This window comes from Erpetoichthys calabaricus, chromosome 2 (assembly GCF_900747795.2).
Source record: "Erpetoichthys calabaricus chromosome 2, fErpCal1.3, whole genome shotgun sequence".
Classification (NCBI taxonomy): Eukaryota; Metazoa; Chordata; class Cladistia; order Polypteriformes; family Polypteridae; genus Erpetoichthys; species Erpetoichthys calabaricus.
This window is the reverse complement of record NC_041395.2, coordinates 217192489-217206984: the sequence shown is the minus strand read 5'-3', so window position 1 is coordinate 217206984 and position 14496 is coordinate 217192489.

The window sequence follows — 14496 nt, the reverse complement described above, 5'->3', positions numbered from 1 at the left end:
CTTGTACAATGATGAAGTAGCACTGGTGATTTTGTAGTGTAGGTTTATATTAATTGATATTTTAATCACGGGAGATTTATGCTAAAATTAATTTATGCAGTACACGTTAATTTTCATTTGTAAAAAAGAAATAAATAAATTAAAAAGCTAAGCTATAAAACAATGAACAAAGTGGTTGGGCAAATGCCTACCCAGGCCCTACCCTGATGCTGCAACTGAGAAGCACATCATGTTGGGTTTGAGATGAACTCGGAGAGGAAGTAACCATTTCAGGTTTCTCTTTAGATCTTCCAATTGGAGGTTTCTCATTTGGTGTTTGGAAAGCTGAAAAAAACCACGATCACTTCAAGTTCTTCTTTAAGTATATTGAAAATTGACAAAATAAAGGAAACATGCTTATTTTTAGTTTAGTTTTAGTTTTTTAGTTCTGTTGACTGATAAGGCCACAACATAACGCTTACATTGTTGTCACAGTCTTCAAGCTATGGAGTGACATCCTGAAAGTTTGTGATGGAATGTTGTTGTCCTTGTTTGCTCCTTTGACTTCTTGAGCCAAAGTTTAACATGCTGCATTCTATATTCTATTTTTCTTTTCTTGAGGTTAGTAGATAAAGAATTAGAGACTATCCATCTGTTTCTGAAGTTGCTGTTCAAGTGCATAAACATTTTCAGAAAGATGAGCTTTTGTTCTGACAGTTTTAACACAGATTGTCTGTCTCAGTGGGGTCCTAGATGACTGTTCACATATAGGGTGATCAGCACGAAAACAATACTTTGCAAACTCTTTAAAATCTGTACTTTTTAGTGACTGCCTTTGTTGAAAAGAGTAAGTGAATGAATTGAATTTTTCAGTAGCATTTAGGGATCTTTGTGTTTTTGATAGACAAGAAATAAAATTGCTGTTTCTCCACAACTCCTTTTCTAGCTCTCTGATGCTAACTACCGCCAATTTCCAACCAATCAGCTCTACTTAGCTGCTGTAGCTGAGACAAAGGACCTTTGAAGTCCCCAGAATTCACCTTTAATTTAGCCACATCTAAGAAATTGCAAGGCTAAACAACAGTAATAAAAAATGAAACCAGGGCAGACATAGTAAGTTCACTCTCTTAATTTTAACCCCTTAAAGGCTTTGCAAGCTGTCTGATGCTAATTACCCCAAATTACCAGCCAATTAACTCTATCTAGTAGCTACAGCAGAGACAAAGACCCTTTGATGTCCCCTAAATGAACATGTAGGTTAGAAGCAGCTAAGCAACTGCAAACTAAAACAGCCAACTGAGCATTAGAACAAAGGCAAAACTAGCACACTCACTATCACAAATTCCCATTGCACCCTTCAAACAAAAAAAAAAAAAAAAATTCTGTAAAACTCTACAAATACTTTTTTTATTCTCTGATACTACCAGGACCTGGTGATATTTGTGCACTGTTTTGGGATATTATTGTCAACTGCTTTAATCTCAGTGATGTTCTAAAGGTACTATCGGATAGGTGAGCTCCATTACTAACTGTGCTTGTGATTATAGCAGCAGTTTCACATATAAACCAGTATTGGGCTCTCTTCTCAATGAAATTCTCAGTGTGTTAAACAACTAATTCTAACCTATTTTTGTCCCTTACCTGAGGTAATTTTAGAATCAAAATTTTCCTCAAGTGATTCTTCATTCAGACACCTGCACGTTTCTGAAGTCTTTGGGTAGCATTCCTGATTATCTTAACCCTTCAATATAGATCTTATAGGGTCTAGTGATCATGAATTTCCTCATATACTGATTAATTGGTCACTAATTATCCCAAATCATCACCCAATGTACACTAGCTGGCCATTACAAACCCCTATTCTCTCTTCTGTTTCTTTTTCCGGTGTCCTTTTGGTGGTGGCTTTCACCACCACCATCTACTCCAAGCACCATGATGTTCCAACAGTGAAGAATTAAAAGCCAGAAGTCCGCATGTCCATCATCATCAAGTCCTTCCGTGAGAACCCTGGACACAAGAGGACTATTTCATTTATGTTAGGTAGAATGCCCAGAGGGGACTGGGCGGTCTCGTGGCCTGGAACCCCTGCATTTTTTTCTGCATTTTTTAATTTTTTTCTCCAGCCGTCTGGAGTTTTTTTTTGTTTCTTCTGTCCACCCTGGCCATCGGACCTTACTCTTTTTTTTATGTTAACTAATATTGTCTTATTTTAATTTCTTATGTTGTTATATATATTTTTTTATTTACTGTTCTTCATTATGTAAAGTACTTTGAGCTACTTTTGTGTATGAAAATGTGCTATACAAATAAATGTTATTATTATTATTATTATTATTATTACAATGTTACCTGAATTGACCTTTAATTTCAGAGCAGTTAAATATCTTCAGCATATTAGGAGCAACAGGAAGACTTGTTACTTATATATGTTTCCTACCCATATTAATGGTCAGGTAACCCAAGAGCTTGCCTGTGTGATGCCTCATGGCTCTTGAATCCCAGTTTGCCTCCTGAATCCCAACTGTGGACCGATATCGGGCTCTATTGATGCGCAGTTAACGCATACGAGATACGAGTAAAATTAAAGTGGCCCAGCATTACAAATATGTTCGCAGACTTCATGGATTCTAGTGTTAATATGCAGGAATGGGTGGCAAAGGAGTGGTACCAGGACAGCTCTAGGACAGTAAAGCCTATGCTAGTAATGGCAATGTTTTTGTATCAGTTCACAGAGAAAGGCAATCATGGGGTTGGGGATGGCATGTTGTTTTTAGGGTAAACCCCAGAAGAAATTACTTCACAGGCAATAAAGTAAGAAACGTATTATAAGGGAATAGCAGAAAGACAGGGGATGTTGCCCAGACTTTTAGGAGGCAACAGAGAGTGGGCCTCTGTGCACATATTATAGAGGACAGGAAACTACCACTTCTTAATTAGAATGTTAAAATTGACACACAGGGCCACCAAGGCTCCAGAGACAGGGACCTTTAGAGATCATTTCTAACCAAGGAAATGACTCTGGAGATTACCCTGGAAGTAACCTTAGTGTGGCATTTAAAAGCTAACCCCTCCCAATGGCTCATTGATAGATTTTGGAAATGAGTTGGAGCAAGAGCTCACTAGTAGGAGAAACAGACTGATTGAATGTGAAGGCAGAAGTAAAGATATTCTTTGTGGTGTTTTTCGATGTTGGCAAATGGGCTATCCATGCTGTTCATGTAGCCCAAGACTGGCTCCATGATTAGTGTGGTGTCAGGTATATGAGGTTTAAGCCAGCTCTCTATAAAACATGAAGTGCCACTGTACCTGTACATGCCATGACCCACTATGAGAGCACAAACTTCATCCATCTTATTGGTCGAACATTACCCATTACAATGGATGACAGACCAGTTCTGAATCCTTTTTGTGTTTCTTTTACTCTTGTGTCAGCTCATTTCCCTTTCTGTCTTTGGACAAACAACCCTTGCAGTACAGTTAAACTGAGCTGCTTAGGCACTCACAATCACAGCACAAGTAGCTGATTATGGTAGTACACCACACTTTTATTTTTTCAGTGTCGCTTACGTTTCCATGTGTTTTAGACATAAGGTAGTCTTCGGGTCCTCTTTGTGACCTCCCCAAGTTTGCAGTCAGTCCAACAGGCAGTCAGTTTGAGCTCATTGGTCAGATCATTGGTAAATTTAAAATCCATGTCTCTGATTTCTAGTGGCTACTGTCAGTTTATAACTAGCAAAACAAGTTCAGAAATAAAATGAAAAAAAAAAACAGAGAACACGTAGCTTATGTAAAACATTCCTGCTTGAGCAGCACCTGAAAGTCATAATAATAATATCACAATTACCGTTGACTTTATTATTGTAATAGTTGATCACCTTTTGCAACTCGCTGGGATTAAAATCCACAATCCCCTGTTTTCCAGTATCCTCCTTGGGCTCTCTGGCACTCAATGTTGCTCACTTACCAGCAGCTCCTTCACAATTTCCAGTTTAATGATTAGGAATGTCATTAAAGAGCATTTAGTAGGACATTTGCTGTTAGGTTTGGTGACTCACTGTCCTCTGTACCTCCTGTTAAGTGTGGGGTTCCACAAGGATCCATTCTGGGACCTGTTCTTTTTTCTTTGCACATGTTGCCACTTTGTAGGAGCCTTAGATACTCTAACATTGATTATCACTGGTATGTTGATGACACCCAAATCTTTATTCCTTTAAAATCTGGTAACGAGGGGTCAACAACTTCCCTTTTTCAGTGACTTCTGCATATTAAATGCTGGATGGCATCAAATTGTCTCCAACTACACAAATCCAAGACAGATGTTAGTCTTTTCGGTCCTTCCAAATCTACCAATGTAATTGCAAATAACCTGTGATCATTGACTCCATATATTAAGTAACATGTAAGAAATCTAGGTGGGATTTTTGACTCCAAACATAAATTTGACAAACAGATAAATGCTGTTGTAAAAAGCTGCATTTTAAAATTAGGGCTATTACTAAAGTCAAGCCTTTTCTGTCATATAATGACTTGCCAAGGCTTATTCATGCTTTTGTCTCGTCATGCCTGGATTACTACAATTCTCTTTATGCTGGTGTCTCTCAATCGTCTTTGTCTTGCCTCCAGCTGGTTCTGAATGCGGCTGCAAGAGTGTTGTCTGGCACCAAAAAAGAGAGCATATCTCACCTTTTTTGGCTTCCCGGCACTGGCTTTCAGTACAGTATAGAGTGAACTTTAAGATTTTATTATTTGTGTATAAAGCACTGCATAGGTCTGCTCCTTCATATACTGCTGAGCTTCTTTCCCCATATCTACCATCTAGGGCTCTCAGGTCCTCAGATAAGTTATTATTATTATACATTCCACTGACATGTTGGAAGCTAATGGGTGACCGTGCTTTCACAGTGGCCCCGAGGCTTTGGAACACTCTGCCTTATGAAATTAGAGCTTCTCCCTCAATTTATAGTTTTAAATCTAAACTGAAAACCTATTTTTATTCACTGGAGTTTGGTGCAGAGTAAGAGCTTATTCTTAAAATGTGTCTAGACTTATGTACAAATGCTGAGTATTGCTTTTTAGTTATTGACTAATTTGTTTGTATTTATATTGTTTTATTTGTTTTTAGCATTTGTAAACTGTATTTTTACAGGATAATTGTTTTTTTTTATTGTAAAGCACTTTGGTCAACTTATAGTTGTGTTAAATGTGCTACATAAATAAAGCTGACTTGACTCGACTTATTCTTGATCTCCACTTTCTCATTCTTGGTGTTCACTTTCAGATACTTGTCTATCATGTATCAGACCTGCTGTATTTTCTTCATAATGATTTTTGCTTAATCCACTGAGATTAAACATTTACCAGATTCTATACTCAAACTGACCACAAATCTGTGTGTTCCTGAAAAAGTTCCTTAAAGAATGAGATCTGGAAGTCACCTTAAATTTGGTTTCTTATTGCTTGTCAGATTAGAACATTTTTATTTACGTCAAATGTATTGTATGTATATTACTTTTAAAGTCACTTTAGATCAGGGGGTTCTCAACACAGGGGAGACCCCAAAGGGTGTGAAATGGCATTTCAAGGTATGTGAGAAAGAGGAAGGATGTGTCACAATTTGCCAAAATTAAGTGAGGTGCAACTTTATCGTGGTGCAATAAATGTCTTGCAGTGTGTCGTCATTTGTAGGTAATTTATTAGTTAGTGCTCCTGTTCTATAGCGAAAAGAATCAAGCTTTGTCTGTATAATTGTCACCTGTAAATGAGCCACAGACGTGGGTGGAGCGTTCACAAAGGTGAATAACTTTTTTTTTTAAAGAATTGAATTGGAACCTTGTGATGATCCGTAGAGAAGGGAAAGCTCTAGTACTGATTTCTGTGCCAGCTCTGATTCTGAAACGTCACTGATTCCAAGGTTTGATTGACATTTTTCCAGAAGGGGACAAAGCAGATTGATTGGATGCAAACCCTGCTGCTTACACTCACCCCACCTCTCGTGCTGGTGGTCCTGGCAGTAGTGCAGCAATTTTAATTGTACAGCACATCTGTTTTTGAACTGCAATTCAGATGTTATTGGGGGAGAAAGCTCATTGACTGTGTTTTATTGCTTAGTTACTTCATGGGGGTCTCCAATCCCCCAAAACCCTCAATTATTGATAGTTTGTCATTTCCTTGTGGCATTTTCTGCAGAAAATAACATACTCTCTACTATCACCCATATTCCCTTACTAACCACCCTATTCTCAGATTTCAGTTTACCAGTTGAAAATAATATCTCGGAGCTTATAACAAAATCTAATTCTTCCACATGCCAATTAGATACAATTCCTACAAGCCTTGCTAAGCCCTGTCTGTCACATATTTCCTCCATGATAACTACTATAGTTAACTCTTCTCTTACTAGAGGCATGGTCCCCCTCTCACTAAAAACAGCCTCAGTTACTCCAATTCTGAAAAAACCTGGTTTAGACCCAAATATCCTTAACAAATATCGGCCTATTTCAAATGTTCCATTCATATCTAAAGTTCTCAAAAAGATAGTTGCCTCTCAACTCAAGTCCCATCTTTCAAAAAATAACCTTTTTGAACAGTTTCAATTTGGGTTTCGTCCTAAACACAGCACAGAAACTGCCCTGGTCAAAATCACAAATGATCTTCTCTGGGCAGCTCACATGGGACTTTTATCAATTCTTGTGCTTTTTGACCTCAGCTCCACATTTGACACCATATCCCATCAGATACTTTTGAAACAACTAGCTAGTTTTGGAGTCTGTGGCCTTATCCTCCAGTGGTTTTCTTCCTACCTCACTGATAGGAGGCAATTTGTTCAAATAAAGGGCTTTAAACCTGAGAATGCAGTTGTTACTCAGGGAGTTACGCAGGGTTCTGTTTTGGGGCCTTCCCAATAGGTAATATCTTCCGGCACCATGGTATTAAATTTCATTGTTACGCTGATGACACACGGCTATATCTATCCACTAAATCCACTTCTGTTTTCCCTCCAGATGCTCTTATGACATGTCTCCAAGACATAAAGACATGGATGACTCTCAATTTTCTCCAACTAAACAGCAATAAAACTGAGGTGCTCCTCATTGGTTGTAAATCCACACTTGCTAAGGTTAACCATTCTTCTATTTTAATTAACAATATTAACACAAACATCTCTACCCAGGTGAAAAGCCTGGGCATCATTCTTGTCAGTACTCTCTCTTTTTCTTCCCATATAAGTAATGTTTCTCGGACTGCCTTCTTCCATTTCCGAAACATTTCTAGACTTTGTCCTGTTCTTACGCAACACAGTACTGAAGTACTGGTTAATGCCCTAGTCACCTCACGTATAGATTACTGTAATGCTATTCCATCTGGCATCTCATATCTCAAAATTCTGCTGCCAGGATAATAACCTGCTGTACTAAATCCACTGAACATATTATACCTATTCTCTCTCAACTTCACTGGCTCCCTGTTAACTACAGAATACAATACAAAATACTGCTCTTAACATTTAAAGCTCTCCACGACCTTGCTCCCCGCTACCTCACTGATCTCCTACAGACTTACACTCCCTCTTGCTCACTCAGATCCTCATCTGCAGCTCTACTTTCTGTACTACACATCAAACTCTGTTCTATGGAAGGTCGAGAGTCTCTCATAGTGCTCCTCAACTCTGGAATTCTCTACTCTCTCATATTCATCAGCTCAATACAATAACACATTTTAAAACTACCCTCAAAACGTATCTTTTCAAGCTGGCATACCAATTGTGAATTTTGCACTGTTACTGCCAGTTATCTTTGTTTGTTTGTTAATTATTGCTTTTTTATTTTATCATTCTCTTTGTTTTTCTTTTACTAATGTTGTTTAATTTCATTGTAAGGTGACCTTGAGTGCGAAGAAAGGTGCCTATTAAATAAAATGTATTATTATTATTATTATTATTATTATTATTTTATGTTTTGAGGGATACTCCAACCCATCATCATTCATGTTTCTAAACCTCACAGGGGACACATTTACAAGATTATTCAGATTTATAAAAGTAAACTACTCAATTTTTAGTTAAAAGCTTATTTTTGAGTTCAATTTGTTCACCCGTAGTACTGTATGCAGTTTAATTTGTGTTTCAAAAATTAGAAATTTGACTTCTTCATCTTCAAATGTGATATTAATTTTGTAGGGGGTGAAAACATAAATCTAACATTTTTTCTAGGTGTGGCACATAGAAATGGTGGGGAATCATAATTTATGAAAAATGTGTCTCATAACTAAAGAATAATAGTGACAAATAATACCATAATAAACACCAAGAAGAGATTTTATAATACTATAAAATAACTAAACTTTAACCCTGTTCCATCAGCCATGTTTATTTATAACAACTAGGTTAATGCCTAACCTTCAAGCGCCTAAGCAAACATTAGGGCCATGTGAGATGGTTTCTAAAAAACAACCGCAAAGCACACTGTCGATCTTTTATGTGAAAGTTATCCATCTTCATTCCTATTCCATTTCCTTATAATAATCATTCTCTCTCTTGCTCTTTTTTTCTCACCCTACAATTCTTCAGTCGCTCAAGCTAGGCAGCATGGTGAAACACCAAGAATTATTGTAAGGAAGGAGTTAAACCGAAGATGTCAGCTGAAAGGTGAGACAGAAGAATGTCTGAGAGAATAGAGGGTGAAATGCCAGGAAGAAAATAAATAAATAAATAAACGACAGGGTGCGGACAAGGCACAGTGGGTAGCGCTGCTGCCTCGTAGTTGGGAGATCTGGGGACCTGGGTTCGCTTCCCGGGTCCTCCCTGTGTGGAGTTTGCATGTTCTCCCCGTGTCTGCGTGGGTTTTCTCCGGGTGCTCCGGTTTCCTCCCACAGTCCAAAGAGTCCAAAGACATGCAGGTTAGGTGGATTGGTGATTCTAAATTGTCCCTAGTGTGTGCTTGGTGTGTGGGTGTGTTTGTGTGTGTCCTGCGGTGGGTTGGCACCCTGCCCATGATTGGTTCCTGCCTTGTGCCCTGTGTTGGCTGGGACTGGCTCCAGCAGACCCCCGTGACCCTGTGTTCGGATTCAGCGGGTTGGAAAATGGATGGATGGATAAACGACAGAGCTGAAGGCACAAGCAAAAAATGATATTCAAAAGTGAAATATGAAGTTGAAACTAGCTAATACTGAAAACTTTTAAATTATTTTTCTTTTCTATTAACTGACAAAATTTTAGGTTTCTTCAATCCAACAGAAGGATGAATATACCTGAAAAAGTTTGCTGTTATATTCCAACAACATCTGATGACAACCCATCCCCTAAATATGTCAATCACATCGTAGTAACTGGAGTTTGCATCTTAGATACCAGTCCACCAAAATGGCACTGCTCATGACAGTTCTATAAAAATAATATTAACTTACAACAACTGAATGAAAAACAAAACAAGTGGTCAAAATGAAGTCAAAACAGAAATCTGTGAGTTCAATATCTTTATTGCATCTTTGTAAAAAATTTATAACACATAAAAAATAACAACAAAGTATTCACCCATGACAGCATTGATCTCTCTTTTAAATCTACCTTGACATCAGCTTGAGGAGTACATCTACAATTCTGTATGTCTGCTGGCACATGCAGCTTCTACTGACAGTGCTCCCATCTTTACAATATTAATCATCTTGCACTGATAACTCAACGTATTGTAAAAATTATTACAATAAGAAAAAGGTTCTTTTTATAACCAGATGAGAGGCACATCTCCAGTAATGCAGGAAAAGCTGTTATCCCCCCCCCCCCCCCCCCCACCACCTTTTCAGTACTTCAGTACACCAATTACATTGGTGTTAACAGTGGGATGCTCACAGCGACTGAGGGAAACTTTCAACAAAAGAGAGTGTTAAAAAGCTAAGGTGAGAACTTATTTAATTATTATCAAGCTGTTACTCTTCTTTTTATTACCATTAGTATACCCACAGTACTTTTTTTTTCAAAATAATCATTTTAAACTCAGATAGCCAGTAATGGTGCAACTCTACTATAATTACATTGCTTTTTTTCCTTAGTCTAGTAATGTGTTTTGAAATTATAGTGCATTTACAGCCTTGTACATATTTCGTTAAGAAAAAACGTATCCCTTTATTCCACCGTCATAAAGTGCTCTACTGCTTTTCCAAATGATTATCCCTGCAGAAGCACAAACAATAGATCCAGCAGTTGATATGCGTTATCAAAGAGGCTGGTGTCTGTGTGGCTTTATCAGCTCTAGCATCCAGTTTATTACAAAATCAATTACTGAAGTACTAGACTCTCACAGCATAGGCGACATTATAAACAATATTTTTATAACAGATATGAGGGTTTAACCTGCTGAATATTTTCAGCAATTTTATTTTGCCTTTGGAAAAATTAAAGAGGTAATTTTTTCATTCAGCTACTACAATACATGCCTCAGTTAAATATATGGAAATAAAAAACAAGACAAAACACTGGAAAAGGGTATAAACATGATTTGTTTTTCTTTATTATTCAACTTTTAAAACTTTACAATAATTAATTAGTATGGAAATTTGGAATGAAATTATGAACTCTCTGCTTGTATTGATTTCAATTACATTTTCCTTTATTCCTAGTATTGCATGTATTACTTCTAACTGATTTACAGCACTTTAAAATAAGGACTGAAGAAGTTTCCTTTTAGTGGAATATTACAACATGTCCCAGAAAAGCACCTTAATAGAAAGGTCCATTATGCACATTTATGTGGCAAATTTTCTTTTGAGTGTTTAGGATTCTGCATATGTCAGAAACTGGGGGCTATCAGGTTTACGAGACTGTCTGCTGCAGCCCACTCCCCATGATGAGCTTCATTACTAGCCTGGGGACTCTGATGGTACTGAATGACAATGTAAACCAGAAAGCAAGTCTTACTGGAGTGTTGCTGTGTGTTTGTTCAGTAATTGTAGCCTTGTCATTGGCCCCTTCGGTCCATGCAATGCGTGGTCCTAACCTGTGTACCTACTTTGGGTTGCAGATGATATGGTTTGCAGCGTGGGTTAAAATATAAAATAAACAATGTTTCTGTCCCTGTCACAGTCTTTATGTAAGAGGGCTGCCTGGGTCCACAAGCATCTTTCTATGGGTGGTCCTCTTATTTTTTAATCTGGAGGAAGAAAAGGAGTGGTGCTTGTCAGGAGTCAATCTTGAGATGAAAGTGAAGTCATTTAAAATCTCTCCTATGCATGATTGATTTGTATTCATGTGATCTTGATAAAGGTGACTTACTATATGTATTTGTAATGAATGTAAGCTTGAGAGGGACTGCAGATAGTAAAAAGTGGACCCAGTTGATATTAAAGAAATGCATTCTGGCTATTTCATGAGTGTTGCCCAGAAAGTTCTGCAACACAGTTTTTTTATTGTTTGTAATTTACTATGGATTTTTTAAACATAATAATAGGATACCAAGACATATTTTCTATACTCCTGTCAACTTCAACAGCATTACACCAGCAAGAAAGTAACTAGACTACAAGACTGTACTTTCTGTTCTTCTGATACCAGTCCTAATCCTCTCATTTCTTCAATACCCTCATCATCACTCCCAAAGCTTTTCCCATTGATAAAATCTTTTGAAGTGGAAATCTGAAGGAGTAACATCTGAACTGTAAGGGGTATATGTTTTCTAATCTCTTGTAAATGTTCATTACTGATCCCCTCTTCTCCACAATGAAAACCTGCTTTTAAAAAACTTATATCATCAAATTTGAAATGTCCTTCAGTAACAAAAAGTACATTTCAAATAATCCCATAATAAGTTGGAGATTTTATAAATTTCATTGACGTGCTGTAGGGTTCATGGCTGGTGAGGCACTGACTCTTTCAGAGTCATATTTACAAATATGAACCCAAAAGAGTAGCTTATTCACTGTTCATCTGGAAACATGCACATTGACTACTAGTTATGTTTCATATCTCATCAGCATTCTTTACACACACATAGATAAAGAACATATTTGGCTATGAAAGAACGTTACATTAATAGCAGTGAGAGATGGCGCATTTGCTCAGTCTGCACCCTCCATGTGTTCTAAATTTGCCATTGCAATTCCACAATTCATACTCATTCAATATAAATGAAAGTACAGGGTGGTGTACTAAAAAAAGGATTTCAATTTTGACTTTAATTGAAATATTTAGTTGTTTTTAAAAGCTTTTAATTCTGAAGCTTTAATCAATTTTAAAATAGACCATTCAACAAAAGGATAACAAGAAAAAAGAGCATTCTTTTTAAGGTCAAAATTTAATTTTAAATATTGGATTGTTTTCTTCTTAGTCTGATCCTAATTTTTCATAAAATTGAAAACCGTTTATGGTATTACCTTTATAAATGAAGTCCAAATGCCTATCCTCTACAAAAATCTTTCTTGTAAAAGTCCTCCTTATTTTCCTTTAGTTTATAATCTTTTTCTTAATCTTCATTTTTGGCAGTCAGTCAGAACAAACCTTTCTGATATCAGTAACTTATTGGCTCCTCCACATAAAAGAACTGCACCTGTTGGGCTCACATCTTCCCCCTTTGGTGCAGCCCAGTACTGTCTGCCTCACTTTGTGCCTTTTTATGTCTGATCAGCAAGACTAAATATGTCAAACACATTCATTAAAGATATTAGCCAGACTGTGGAAAATCAGGGTGTATAATAAACGTGTCTGCCAACATTATATTGGCGACATACAGAGAGACAGCAACAGGCACGCAGCAATTGCATGCATCAGCCCAGTGTGTGAGAGAGAGCGCAGTCCAGGGTGAGGCTCCGCTCATTGCTGCCACACCTCTTGTTTCTCCCCTGTATTTGAACAGGAAATGTGCAATTCAGCTATAAAAATGATCAAAATTACTGGAATCATACAGAAAACAAATTTATAGCACACACCAGTGGACACATTTATTTTATGTTAGCATTATTAGTTTTTTAATTTTTCATGATGCCTCACCTGCCTCCCGTGAACGCATGTCCCTGATAAATTTACAAGGTTCTCGCCCCACGTTTTTGTTTTGTACCTTTACCTAATTCCTTTTTTAAATCCATATTGTTTTTTTCTTAGTCATTTTGTAATTGTTTTCCATTTGTCAATTGTGTTTCTTTCTTTATGTTAGTTTAATTTTGTCTTGCATGGTGTTTATAATGTCATTTGGTTTATTGGGGGTGGGGGGGAAGACCCCCTGATTATGTAACAGCCCTCAGGTGCTGCAATTAGTTTAGTCATACCACCTCAGGACTATCTAAACTTCATACAGCAACTATGTCTGTGCTGTGGCATTTGTTCTCACTAATTTTGGTCTCTGTTTCTATCTCCTTTGCAAGTTTAGTGGTCTTTGACCTTTGGTTTTTGATTTTTTAAGTTTGCTCAATTTTGGCTGTGTTTTGGATTTCACATTTTTGGATTACATATTTTTTTTTTTGTTCTTATTATTGTTAAACATTCTTTTCTTGTAATTTTTTTTTTAGTTTGGATTTGAAACGCTGAATTTTGAATTTTATATTCACGTAGTTGTTCCTTTTATTGTAATAGTTTTCAGTTCCTATCCTTTATTTTTGTACTTTGAAGTTTTAAAATGAAGTTTGAAATTTTATGATTTACAATTTTGTACAGTTTGAATTAACATTAAGTTTTGATTATGGCAGTGATTTTACCTCCATGTTCATAACAGCAGATATTCACAATTTGTTTTGGATGAAGTATAAAAAGTGTTTCATTTTTTTTTACTATATCTTTTATGTTAACTTGTTCTCACAACAATACTCACACCTGTTTTTTGAAACTGCTAAAAGGTAACAAAGTTAATTTATTTCTACAAATGTATAAGGAAGCTATCAGTTAACTGCCATCTGTCTCCAGGAAAACATATGGCTCACATCTATGTCAGCTCATAGTTGCACATTTAGTGTTGAATTTATCCGCTTCTATAGGGATGCATCTAAGGGCTAAAGACAAAACAAGACAAAGGATAACTTAAAATGATATAAATTGCTCATATCAATTATAATCTGGTTTGATTATATTTATTAAAATGAAACAAATAATTGGTGCCTTGAAAAGATGCTCAAGCATTTTTCATCTTTTAGAGAGATGTAAGATAAGCCAGCTTCAATATTCACTAAGGGGATTAAGGTTGCCTTGGAATAGTGAATGTAGTTTGTTGGAAATACATTATATGCTACTGAGGTCGCATACAAAAAAATAGCAACATAAAGATGTGGCTGGAAGTCAGCCTGAGGTATAATCTTTGCAACCATCACCTTGAAAAGAAGATTGGGCTGCTGCATTGGACAGCTGGATAGAATGCTTTGAAAGGCAGACATGAATATTTACCTTGCATAATCTTCCTCCTGTGATCAGAAAATATAAAACAAGCCATCATGTAGGAACATAAAGAAAAACCCAGATAAATAGGAGTATAAAGACCAAATGCACAAAATACCAAAAACAATTTAGAGAGATAGATAGAACTTTAACTCTCCCCAGGGTGGAATTTA